Source organism: Triticum aestivum, chromosome 1B, assembly GCF_018294505.1.
Source record: "Triticum aestivum cultivar Chinese Spring chromosome 1B, IWGSC CS RefSeq v2.1, whole genome shotgun sequence".
Taxonomy (NCBI): Eukaryota; Viridiplantae; Streptophyta; class Magnoliopsida; order Poales; family Poaceae; genus Triticum; species Triticum aestivum.
The window spans coordinates 151,777,295-151,790,390 of record NC_057795.1 but is presented as its reverse complement, the minus strand read 5'-3'; positions in this window follow the sequence as shown (position 1 = coordinate 151,790,390).

The following is a 13,096-nucleotide window of genomic DNA, read 5'->3' as shown; positions in this document are numbered from 1 at the left end:
GCAAAGCTCGACGCCCAGCAGGGGCACCCCAAGAGACCCTAAGCTCTCGCAAGCCCCTCCTGAGACTTCGCGGACTGGGGGCTCCGGAGGGCCTGTCTCAGGAGAAACGTGTCTCTGCGATACAAGAACCCGTCTAAGGCCGCGAACACAGAAGCTAAGCCACGCCAACTACTCTAGTCAGGAGCCGTTCGGCTCACAATGACATATTTTCAAAAATAATTTAGAGGGCATATCATTGTTTCATGCATTACAAGGGAGCCCCCTCCAAAAAATGCTTTCACGCCCCGCGGGGCCGTATCTGAAATTTTGGCAGGCAAACAGGGAAATACAAGCCTGGCGAGACATGATACTGCCGGTGTCGCTGTCATCGTCATCACCATCAGCTCCGCCCTCTTTGGCTATGAGCGTAGCCACATCGTCGGCAAGGGAGAATTCCATGATCAGGTCATCCACATGGTCGTCCACCTAGCTCGCCAAGTCGCCCTGGGTTACTCCTGGCACGGGGGCTATCGCGGTGCTGAAGTCGAAGTCGGGATCGAGGCTAAGAAGGTGGCTGAAGACACGCAAGAACGCGTGTCCAAGAAGGTCACGACTCTTCTCTTCTACGAGCTGGCGCGCCCTCGCGGCCCCGCCTTCGAGGCAGTTCACCACCTGGGTGAAGAAGCGGAGGTAACCGGCATCATCAGCTTCGTACGGGCGGGAGATGCTCTCGTCGTAGATGTTGCTTAGGGCCCAGTTGGCCCTGACCCTGAGGTCTCGAACATCAAGGGATGCTTGTGCTGGAGCGTTCGGTGGCAGCCCGCCTCGTCTGAGGCTCTCTCCACGAGATACGTAACACCTTCAACCTGCTGATGAAGTGAGGACAGCTCATCCTCGACGGTGGCTCGGGCCACCTTGGAGGCCTTCTCGCGCCGCTCTGCTGCAGCCAGCTTCACCTTGAGGGCGTTGGCCTTGCCCTGCAGTTCAATTTGCCGCTGCTTGAAGCGAGCCTCCTGGAGCCCCAGTTTTCAGTGATATTCCTCGACAAGGGCCTTGCGGATCTCCGCCACCTTCCGATCGACCTCTTGTTGGATCCTCGCCTCCCGAGAGGGAAGAGCATCCTTGGCTCTGGCTACTTGGCGCTCCATCACCTCCAGTCGCTAGCGCTCCAGGCTATGCTCCAATGCCTCGAGCGCCAGTGCATCCTCACGCGCCCGGACTCCCGCCTCGTATGTGGGGGTCCTGCCTGGCGGCGCCGCAAGGGCGGCTCTGCGCGCCTGGACCTGCCGCTCAAGGGCGGTGTTCGAGGCTCGAAGCTCTTCTCGTGCTCCCCGGCCACATCACGACGATGATCCACGGCCTGGACCTCCTCCAGGGTGCAGGCGCAAGCCTCCCGAGAAGCTGCAAGGGACTCCTCGGCCTCCACACGAGAACGCTCGTGCTGCAAGCGCTCGAGGTTGATGGCGACTTTCAGCTGGCGCCATTCGCGCGCCAGGCGGAGGCCCTCCGCCTCGAGCCACTTGTCGGTGTCGGCGAGCTCTGCCCCAAGGCGGACTAGCGCGCTCGTCGCTTTCCCGAGAAGGTCATGACGGACGGCACTGCGCCCGCGTGCAAGCTCCAACGCTCGACCGGGCCCTTCCTCCGCGCCCCGGTTTACCGAAGGGGCGCGAGATGACTCTCCCATCTCCAGCAAAGGACCGGTGGCCAGAGCTCCTTTGGCCGCTCCCCGAGCCTCGAACGGGGCATGGCATGGTCCAGCCCCGCTGCTTGAAGATGGAGCCGTCGCGCGGATCGCCCGACCATCAGCAAGAACCAGCGGAGGAGCCCTCGGCACAGCCTCTGTGCCCCAGAGGTCGCTCCGCAAGAAGGACGCTGGGATTGCAGGCCCGCGCCCCTCCAGCGGCGGCCTCGGCTCATGAACGGACACCACCTCATGCGCAGCCGCCCGGCTCGGGAGGCCTAGGGTCACAACCGGACAGGAGGCCTCTGGAGGTCGCGCTCTGGGTGGGCTCACCCCCGCGACGGAAGGGATCCTAAGGGGCAAAAGTCAGAAGAGGACACGATATGCGAAAGTCAAGGAGGACGGGGTACTTACTCACTCACGGCTATCCACTTCCTCTTTTTCAGGGTCCGGGGGGCGAGGTCGCAGCGACGCCCGAGCCCCTTTCGCTTGCGAGATACCCCAATATCCGGAAGGGACACGCTGTAGCCAGCGTGTAGCCCTCCCCGATGGGGGTGGCAGCTGCATCCGCAGGCGGGGCCCCTTCCTTGCTACCCGTGGAGCTGGAAACGGCCTCCCCAGGAGCATATGGTGGCTGCTCCCCAGCGGCCATCTCATGAGCATATGGAGGCGTCTGTTCTCCAGTGGCCACCTCGGGAGCGCCCGGCAGTGCCTGCTTCCCCTTGGGCACCTTTGGAACATGCACCGCAGGACCTCCGGGTGCGAGAGTCACCAGGAGGGGGTTGTCACGAGGCCCCCCGTGGCCCTCAGGGAGTAGCCCCCACTCGTCGAAGTACGACATCTTCTCGGCGAAGGCCTTCTCATTTTGGCAGTTGTACAAAGGGCGCCCCTCAAGGGGAAGCGCGGGGGGCTCTCCACCAGTTAAGAGCTACAGCACCCTGCGCAACGTCTTGAGGGGGAGTGAAGGCACTTGGAGCCTCATGGGGTCGTCAGGGCCGGTGAAGGCCCACATTGGGTGAGAATGGCGCTAGAGCAGAGCGATGCACCGTCGGACGAATTCCTTCACCACCATCGCCATCGGCACCCCCACTTGCCGCAGCTTGGCCAGCTGGGACAAGATGCACGTGACCCGCCGGTCGACAAGCTCCACATGCCCCCAACCAAAACTCGGTTCCGCCGGTGCTGATGGAAGAAGGAGCAGGAGGCTAAACACAGTGGCATCCACATACACACACTACTTCCGGAACCCCCTTGTATCCGGGAGAAGCATGAAGTCAATGCCGGATCCAGCCGTCGCCGCCACCACCTGGAGCAACATGCACCCCAAGCGTTGCCTACCATCGACCAAGTGGAGCGAGAAGAAGTGGCGGAACAAGGCCACGGATGGGGTAATGCCCACGAAGGCCTCACACAAGAAGGCGGAAGCGGAGAGGAGGATGATGGATCCAGGATCTAGATGCAACGCGTGGATCTGGTATTGCGAGAGCATGAAGTTGAAGAAATCGGAGAACGGAGGCAGTAGGCCGACGAAGAGAGCATGGAGATGAAGGGGGATTTTGGTGGCCTCCATATTAGCTAAGAACTGGGACACAGGCCAAACCGTCATCGCCTTCCACTCACTGGAATCGGCAGCAACGACTTGTCGGACCTTGTCCAATCCCTCCTGGTTGATCATCGTGGACCGTTCCAGCGCTGGCTCCGGCCCTGGTAAGGGCTCCGCGGTCGCACGGGCTTTCCCCTTCTTCGCACTAGGGGCCATGGCGGTGGAGTGGATCGAAGCTGGCGTGGAATCTGGGGAGGAAGGCGCGAGTCGCACGAAGAAAGGGGAGCAAAAGGCGAGCACAACGGGCAATGATGGCTGAGCTGCGTGCGTCAGGCAGTTGTCAAGGCGGGCGGTTGCCGAGGCAGCATGGGGAAGTGGAGACGCCCATGTACCATCAAGCGCCATGCGGCAGCCTGGCCCGCAGGCGATTGGGGCCTGCGGCGCTTTGCCCTTGCACTTTGGCTTCGCCTCGAAGCCAAGTTCGAGCGCGCCTTGCCCGGGGGCTACTCTTGGTGTTCTGGAAACCAGGGTACCCAAACTTGCCTGCCTGCGGCCCATGGCATAGCTTCATCGATGTCCTGGTACGACCCATCTACAACATCAACAAGTCAAGACCCCCGCGAGGCGGACGACGCCAAGACCTCCCAAGGGAGCGGCCTCCCCAGGCTGCCTCCTAACGAGCAGAGATTTCTATGTAGGTCATCAACCTCATGAGGTTGTGGTGACGCAAGCCATGACGACCAAGGCCAGGCGGGCACCAGCGGGCGCAGAGGAGCCAGTGTCCCCTTTGGTGCTAAGGAGGCAAGCGCAGGCGTGGAGTCCCGAGGAATCAGCCAAAGGTTTCCATTTCCCGTGCAACGAGACCAGAACCGCCATGACGGCAGGATGGATGTCATCACCGAGCCCACCGTAGCGTCACGACCAAAGACTTTGCAAGCGAAGACCACCTTTCGTCAGGATAAGATGTACTAGTTGTCCCCTTTCAAATTGGCCACCGTGGGGTCCCTTCCCGCCTATGTTTTGGGGGAAGAGGACCGATGCTACTATAAGTATAGGCTAGCCACCATCAAGAGAGGGGATGGAAACCTCATCAGCTCACACCCACACCAGAGCAGACTTGACGAGGTTGTTCTTCCCTTGTACTAGTTCATCCTCAGCCCCTCGTGAGGCAAATCCACCACAAAGCAGGAGTAGGGTCTTACACCGCAAGGTGACCCGAACCTGGGTAAATGTCGTGTCATCTTCTTCCTTGTTCATTGAGCTAGGCCGTGGGGGCGACGAACTGGTTGGCTCAAGGGGTTGAGTTCTTCGCACACGCCCCAGAGTTGGAACCTTTTCTTGGGTCTGCGGAGCCCTAAATCCGACAATCACACACTAACATAGTCGTCTTCCGTTGTCGCTGTTCCGCAGCATCGTTGTTGTTGCAAAAACTTGGAGTAGATGTAGACGTATGGTGTGGTGATGTGGCTGCTGCCAGCGCTGGTGGTGCCAGGACGACAGTGAGGTTGACGGCCCTCAACACCAGTGTGGTGGATCTCTGGATCCGTTGATCTGGTTGTCGAGAGGCGTTTGGCAGCAGAGATTCAACATGGATGCACTGACGACGACGACCTACAGGCGGCGGAGCTTGGCAACGACGACCTACATGCATCGACGCTCGGCTTGGCTACTGGTTGTGAGTGCTCGTTCTGTAGCAGATCATTTGTTTCGATCAAGCCAATTGAAACAAGGGGCAAGTTGCAAAAAAGTACTAGGACAGAGATTGCTTCTGAGTTGTCCGATCCAAATCAAATCTTACGGCCACAGAGGAGATCGCCGTGCGCACAAACATCCTCCTGTTGAGCGATAGTGTTTCCCATTATAAAACTATCGGATGCTAAAATTATTCTTTCCGTCAAGAAATATAAGATATACATGTTTTCCAAAAAATTGACTTTAACTGACAATTTGTCTAACTGAGTCGATTACCTCATACAAAAAGAAATACCAATGGGAGAACCATTCCCTTCCTACCAATGAGGTGACACAAAATAGGTGAGTAAGGTTTCATCCTTCAGTTGGCGCCACCGTTGATCCGTCCCGCCTCCGGCATCCCTTTGGCCATAGAGGTGCGGAGTACCCTGGCCACTCGTCGGCAGGAAGGATCCCATTCTTGATTTAGGTAGTTTTAGTGTCTTGTGGGGTTGCGAGGCGGCTACAATGTCCCATAATAGGAATATTGTCTCCCACATCCCATTCTTGTCACGACGGTGCGTCTAGCATCAGAAGAGAGCGTGCAAGTGTGTCTTTGGTAGATCTCACGGGATTCTGTCATCACTGGTATTGGGTGGATCTTCTTGGATTTTGTCTACGTTCGTCTGCGTCAAATCCATATGGATTCGATTGACCATCATTTTCATCAGTTTGTTTACAACCTTGACCCTTCCGATTTACGCTTATCATCATCGGCAATGACTGTTGTTCTAGTGCCATGGTCCTATGGGACACCTTAACACGACGATTTCTCGATTGTCTACTACAACAAGGTTTGCTCGACTCCAATGATAGTGTGACGCCCGGATAATTAAGCTACAGTGAAACTCCGCTAATGATGCCATGTCACCTCGGTTACTGTTGATAAACCCGCGTAGTTCGAAACCCAGTTCAAAATTCAAATTTCAAATAAAGGCAAATAATAAAAGTTTTCAAACAATGAAACCAAAATGTTCAAGGTGGGTCAGATAAATCAGGTGTAAATACGATGGAGAAACCAAACCTTGATAAAATGTTTAAGGGCTCTAAACTAATTAAAACAGTAGTGAAAACAATTAAACAAATACCTATTGGATTTTATAAAATATTAAAAATATTTTATTATGGGTTAAGAATTGATGTGACAGCAGTTTGTTTATAAATACTACTTTAGGTACCAGTGGTGATTTTTGTAAAAACTAAAGATTAAAAGAAACTAGAAATAAAACAGAAAAGAAAATACAAAAGAAATGAAAAAAAAAGAAAACAAACCCCCCTGGGGCCATGGCCCCAACTGGGCCAACCCACCAGGCCGCCCGACCGGCCCACCCGGCCCAACCTACAGGCCGGCCCACTCCCTCTCCTTATTCCCCCACCCGGTGAGACCCACTCCGCCACCGACACCACTCCCCCGAAAATATCTCCCCCTCCCTCTTCCCCCGATTGGATCGGGATCGAGAGGAGGAGGTCGCCCGACGCCGCCCCGCGCCCGGAGCTCGCCTCGCCGGACCTCCCTCACTGGTCTTCTTCCACGCCGTCGCCAGACCCCGCCGCCCTGCCTCGTCCCCGCAGCCCCTTCCTCGACTCCTCGCTCGACTCGATCTGGACGGCGCGCCGCTCCCAGCGCCGCCACGCGCTGCTGCCCGAGGACCTCGTCGCCCGGCGCCGCTCCACCGTCGCTGCCTCGCCTCCACCTCGACGGCTCCAACGAGCCTCGCCGACCCCTCTGCTCTCCAACGCTGGTGAGGGCCGTGCCCTCCTCCTCCCTCTGCCCCGTGCGCCACGGCCTCGCCCCGGGCACCGCTCGCGCCAGCTGCGCCCCTCACCTGCGCCTCCCCGCTCGTCACCGGTGACGCTGCAGCCCTCCTCCGGCCGCGCCACCGCCCCCACTAGATGCGCCTCTGCGCGCTCGTTCGAACGAGCCCAGGCGTGCGCGGATCCGTGCCCTGTGCGCAATTTCCGGCGAACTCCGGCGGGTCTGCGCCGTGCTTTTGGTCGCCGGCGGCGAGGGCCGGCCCTGCTGACCTGGCACTGCGGGTCCCACCACCTGGGCCGCTGACTGATGGGCCCAGGGCCCCCTGTTGACCTGTTGACTGGGTCAACTGCTGACTGGGCCGCCCCTATCTCACTGACCTGTAGGCCCCACTTCAATAAACGAAATAAATAAAAAGAATAATTGGTTAACTAAATAGTTAGCTAATTAAAACCCTAATCTCTCACTAACTGCTGGGTCCCACCCTCTAATGAACCTGTTTAGTTAGTCTAAACCCCCTGTTAATGCCCCTGACAATGACATGTGGGTCCCACTGGACCCACCTGTCTGGTTTGACTGGTCAACCGACCAGTTGACCTGCTGTGATGTCATGCCTACGTCACCACACACTGTTTTGGATAATGTTGGACTTAAATATATAATTAAAATCAGAAAATAATTTAAATCTTTAGAAAATCATATCTTTTAATCCGTAACTCGGATGAAAATACTTTGTACATGAAAGTTGCTCAGAACGACGAGACGAATCCGGATACGCAACCCGTTCGTCCGCCACACACCCCTAACCTATCGAACTCGCAACTTCCCCCCTCCGGCTCCTCTGCCCGAAAACACGAAACACCGGGAATACTTTCCCGGATGTTTCCCCCCCCTTCACCGGTATCACCTACTACCGCGTTAGGGCACACCGAACACCGCGTATTGCCTTGTTATATTTTGTGATGCTTTGTTTGCTCTGTATTCATTATTTCTTCCCCCTCTTCTCTCCGGTAGACTACGAGACCGACGCTGCTACTGACCAGTTCGACTACGGAGTTGACGACCCCTCTCTCTTGCCAGAGCAACCAGGCAAGCCCCCCCTTTGATCACCAGATATCGCCTACTCTTCTCTATACTGCTTGCATTAGAGTAGTGTAGCATGTTACTGCTTTCCGTTAATCCTATTCTGATGCATAGCCTGTCATTGCTGCTACAGTCATTGATACCTTACCCGCAATCCTAAATGCTTAGTATAGGATGCTAGTGTTCCATCAGTGGCCCTACACTCTTGTCCGTCTGCCATGCTATACTACTGGGCTGTGATCACTTCGGGAGGTGATCACGGGCATATACTATATACTTTACACTGTTACACTACCTGTGATACTGTTCGGAGTTGGGGGCTGAAAGGACAGGTGGCTCCATCCCGGTAGAGGTGGGCCTGGGTTCCCGACGGCCCTCGACTGTTACTTTGTGGCGGAGCGACAGGGCAGGTTGAGACCACCTAGGAGACAGGTGGGCCTGGCCCTGTTCGGCGTTCGCGGATACTTAACACGCTTAACGAGATCTTGGTATTTGATCTGAGTCGGCTACGAGCCTATACGCACTAACCATCTACGCGGGAGTAGTTATGGGTATCCCGACGTCGTGGTATCAGCCGAAGCACTTCAGACGTCAGCGACGGAGCGGCGCGCGCCGGATTGGAACGTAAGCCTGCTCTTGTATTAAGGGGGCTAGTTCTGCTTCCGGCCGCCCACGCAACGTGCAGGTGTGCTATGGGCGATGGGCCCAGACCCCTGTGCGCTTAGGTTTAGACCGGCGTGCTGGCCTCTCTGTTTTGCCTAGGTGGGGCTGCGACGTGTTGATCTTCCGAGGCTGGGCATGACCCAGGAAAGTGTGTCCGGCCAAATGGGATCGAGCGTGTTGGGTTATGTGGTGCACCCCTGCAGGGAAGTTAATCTATTCGAATAGCCGTGATCTTCGGTAACAGGACGACTTGGAGTTGTACCTTGACCTTATGACAACTAGAACCGGATACTTAATAAAACACACCCTTCCAAGTTCCACAGACAACCCGGTGATCGCTTTTCCGCAGGGCGACGAGGAGAGGATCGCCGGGTAGGATTATGCTATGCGATGCGACTGGAGAGGCGCTTGGAGATGCTACCTGGATATGCTACTTGGAGATGCTACTTGGAGGACTTCAATCTACTCTCTTCTACATGCTGCAAGACGGAGGCTGCCAGAAGCGTAGTCTTCGACAGGATTAGCTATCCCCCTCTTATTCTGGCATTCTGCAGTTCAGTCCACCGATATGGCCTCCTTACACATATACCCATGCATATGTAGTGTAGTTCCTTGCTTGCGAGTACTTTGGATGAGTACTCACGGTTGCTTTCTCCCCCCTTTTTCTCCCTTTCCTTTCTTTCTGGTTGTCGCAACCAGATGTTGGAGTCCAGGAGCCAGACGCCACCGTAGACGACGACCCCTACTACACCGGAGGTGCCTACTACTACGTGCAGCCCGCTAACGATGACCAGGAGTAGTTAGGAGGATCCCAGGCAGGAGGCCTGCGCCTCTTTCGATCTGTATCCCAGTTTGTGCTAGCCTTCTTAAGGCAAACTTGTTTAACTTATGGCTGTACTCAGATATTGTTGCTTCCGCTGACTCGTCTATGATCGAGCACTTGTATTCGAGCCCTCGAGGCCCCTGGCTTGTATTATGATGCTTGTATGACTTATTTATGTTTTAGAGTTGTGTTGTGATATCTTCCCGTGAGTCCTTGATCTTGATCGTACACATTTGCGTGCATGATTAGTGTACGGTCAAATCGGGGGCGTCACAGATAGAGTGATGATGAATGAGGGCATGACTTTAATTCGCTTCAGTTCTTGTAATCGTCGCTAGGTGGTCCACTGATCTGGCTGTAATTTTTGTTATTTCTAGTATTCTTTGTACTATCATGACATAGTATTAATAGATCGAAAGATTCTTTCAGAAAAGTGATACCATTGGGAAGTGCTTTTCAATACAAATCCAGTGATATGATTTTTATAATATAAACAATATTGTTTGACCAATCTCTGGTCAACCTAAAATCTTAAAAAACATGGACGCTGTATATTTCCAAATGAAGGGAGCATACATCATGGCCATAAAACAAAATTAAAACAAGCGAATGGCCATGTATTCAGTTTATAGTCTAATTACTGTTCCTTGTCCTTTTTTAAGAGACTGTACTTGTGTTATCTATAGATGGCAATGGAGGGGAGACCCATAGGCACTTAAAAACATAGTTCTGGTAACATCTTGCAGTGCTTATATCATAGATTTCTCATTAGTTTGCAATTTAGTTATATATTTTCTTAAATATATGGTGCCAAAACATATTTGTTATGCATATAGGCTATTTTAGTACACAATCTTAAAAAGTTTTATCTAGATGATATACAAAATATAAAATAGATAGACAAAACAATAAGATTTTTCCTTTTTTATGTCCGTGCACGGAACTTCATCACTTTGTTGCCCCTCCATCCTATGTTAAGGGAGGAGGCAGTGTAAAGTAGCACCATTTAACTTATTTTATTGTAATTGCTATCTATTACTTTAGAATAATAACCTTTCAATTACACTTATACGATTCTATGCAAAAGAAGGAAAATTAGGAAAAGCCATGCAACCAGACCACATAACCCCGAAAGAACAAGACCCTACAAGATATTTGATAATATTTTTTCAGCCATGGAACCCCTCCCAGGGCGACACATGCGGCTCCCAAAACCATAGTCGTCGGGCCTCCCTCTCAGCTTCTCTTCCCCTAGTAGTTGTTTGAGGAGGCTGCTAAGCAAAGCCTACACGACAGAAGACAACGACATAGTCACTTTTGCTTGTTTCATGGTGTGACGCCCTCGATTCAATCGTACACTAATCATACACGCAAATGTGTACGATCAAGATCAAGGACTCACGGAAAGATATCACAACACAACTCTAGACACAAATTAAAATAATACAAGCTTTATATTACAAGCCAGGGGCCTCGAGGGCTCGAATACAAAAGCTCGATACACAAGAGTCAGCGGAAGCAACAATATCTGAGTACAGACATAAGTTAAACAAGGATGCATTAAGAAGGCTAGCACAAAAGCAACAACGATCAAAGAGGCAAGGCCTCCTACCTGGGACCTCCTAACTACTCCTGGTCGTCGGCGGTCTTCACGTAGCAGCATCCATCGGCGGTAGCATCTGGCTCCAGGGATCCACCATCTGGTTGCATCAACCGGAAAGAAGAAAGAAGGGGGAAAAGGGGTAGCAAAGCAACTGTGAGTACTCATCCAAAGTACTTGCAAGCATCAGATCTATACTAAGTATGCATTGGTATCAAATGAAAGGGTTGTAACTGTGGACTGAACTGCAGAATGCCAGAATAGAGGGGGGAGGCCTAGCCTATCGAAGACTAGCATCTTCAAGCAGCTCCGAGCATCTTGCAGCAAGTAGAAGAGTAAAGAATAGCAGTTTATAATTAACAAGCATGTTGTAACATTAATACCCAGAGATCCTTCCTTGACTCCCTGCGAGAAAGCAATCCCGGAGCCACATATCTCAAGTATCCATTTGTAGTTGTATAAGATCAGGATATAAGTCTGAACGTCCATTACCGTGGACACAGTATTCGAATATATAACTTCCCTGCAGGGGTGCACCACGTTATCCAACATGCTCGATCACTCTGGCCGGACACACCTTTCTGGGGTCAATGCCCGCCCTCGGAAGATCAACACGTCGTAGCCCTACCTAGGCTCAGCAGAGAGGTCCCCACCGGTCTACATCCTAAGCACTCCGGGGTCTTGGGCCCATCGCCCGCAGCACTCCGGGTCGTTGTGTGCGGGGTGGATACCAGCACCGCCTCGGATGGCCAGCACGATCCGACCGTGCCACAATGCTATGGACATCTTACAAAGCTTCGGCTGATACCATGACGTCGAGGCCCATAACTATTCTCGCGTGGTGGTTAGTGTGTAAAGGTCAACTCAGAACAAATACCCAAACCATAGTGTATTATTAGCTTGCGGAGACGAGTAGAGACTCACGATCGAAAGTGACCCCGTCGCCCCGTCTCGTGGACTTACGACAAGGGCTCAGAATGCCCGGCCATGCCACGTCATTATCTTGCGGGTGCTCTCCGGGCCCGCCCGACTTTCACCAAGGTCTCAAGTAAAGTGAAGGTAACCGTGTGTCCAAACATCAAGGGGAAAACCCGAGGAATCACCCCCGGAGGATTCCACTCGATGTAATCATCAAGGTGAACGTAAGAGGGACCACCCTCGAGGTTCACACTTGAGGTGTTGAACGACAGAGCCGCATCGGGAATGGTGAAAGAGGAAATCACCCTCGATGACCACGACCGAATAGCTACACTACAGAATTATCACCAGGAGTGCGTTATGAGGGATCACCCTCGGCACTCGATAGTAGCTCTGCAGAGTCGAGCAACAAAAGGGGTGTGATGTGATGTGAGGTGTCGGGCTCTAGTCGTCGATCACGCAGATCGAGTCATCAATGATGAAGCAGGGGCAACAAGGACAAGTACTGGGGGTCACTGATGGATCTCTAACCTACCTATACTAAGCAGTTTAGGATAAGCAGGTAAGGTACAATGAGCAGGTTACAAAAGCAGGCTATGCATCAGAATAGGAGCAAACAATAACAGTAGCAAAATCTAATGCAAGCATGAGAGTATAGAATGGGCGATATCGGGATGATCAAAGGGGGGGCTTGCCTGGTTGCTCAGACAAGAAGGAGGGTCGTCGTCGACGTAGTCGATCACAGCGGCATCAGCAGCGGTCTCGGGGTCTACCGGAGAGAAGAGGGGGAAGAAACAGTAAATACACGCAAACATATGCATAACAAGATAATAAGCGGGGCTAGAGGTGTTGGAACGCGGTGCTAGGCGATACTGACGAAGGGGGAAAGCATCCGGAAAAGTTTTTCCGGTTCCGGACGTCTGTGAGACAGATGAACCAGAGGGGAAAAGTTCAACGTTTGCTATGCTAGGGACGTGTGGCGGGCAAACAGACCGCGTATTCGGATTCGTCTCGTCGTTCTGAGCAACTTTCATGTAGAAAGTTTTTCAATCCGAGCTACGGTTTAATTGCTATGATTTTTCAAAGATTCAAACAATATTCTGAAATTACTATTAATTCTAAAAAGGAGTTATTACATCAGCATGACATCATCATGACGTCTGCAGTCAACAGGGAGTTGACTGGGTCAAACCGACACATGGGGTCCGCCTGGCATTGACACAGATTAAATAAACAGATTTAGTTCTCTAACCTAGTTCATTAGGTTAATTGGATTAAGTTAATTAGTTTAATTAAACAGGATTAATTAAATTAATTAACAC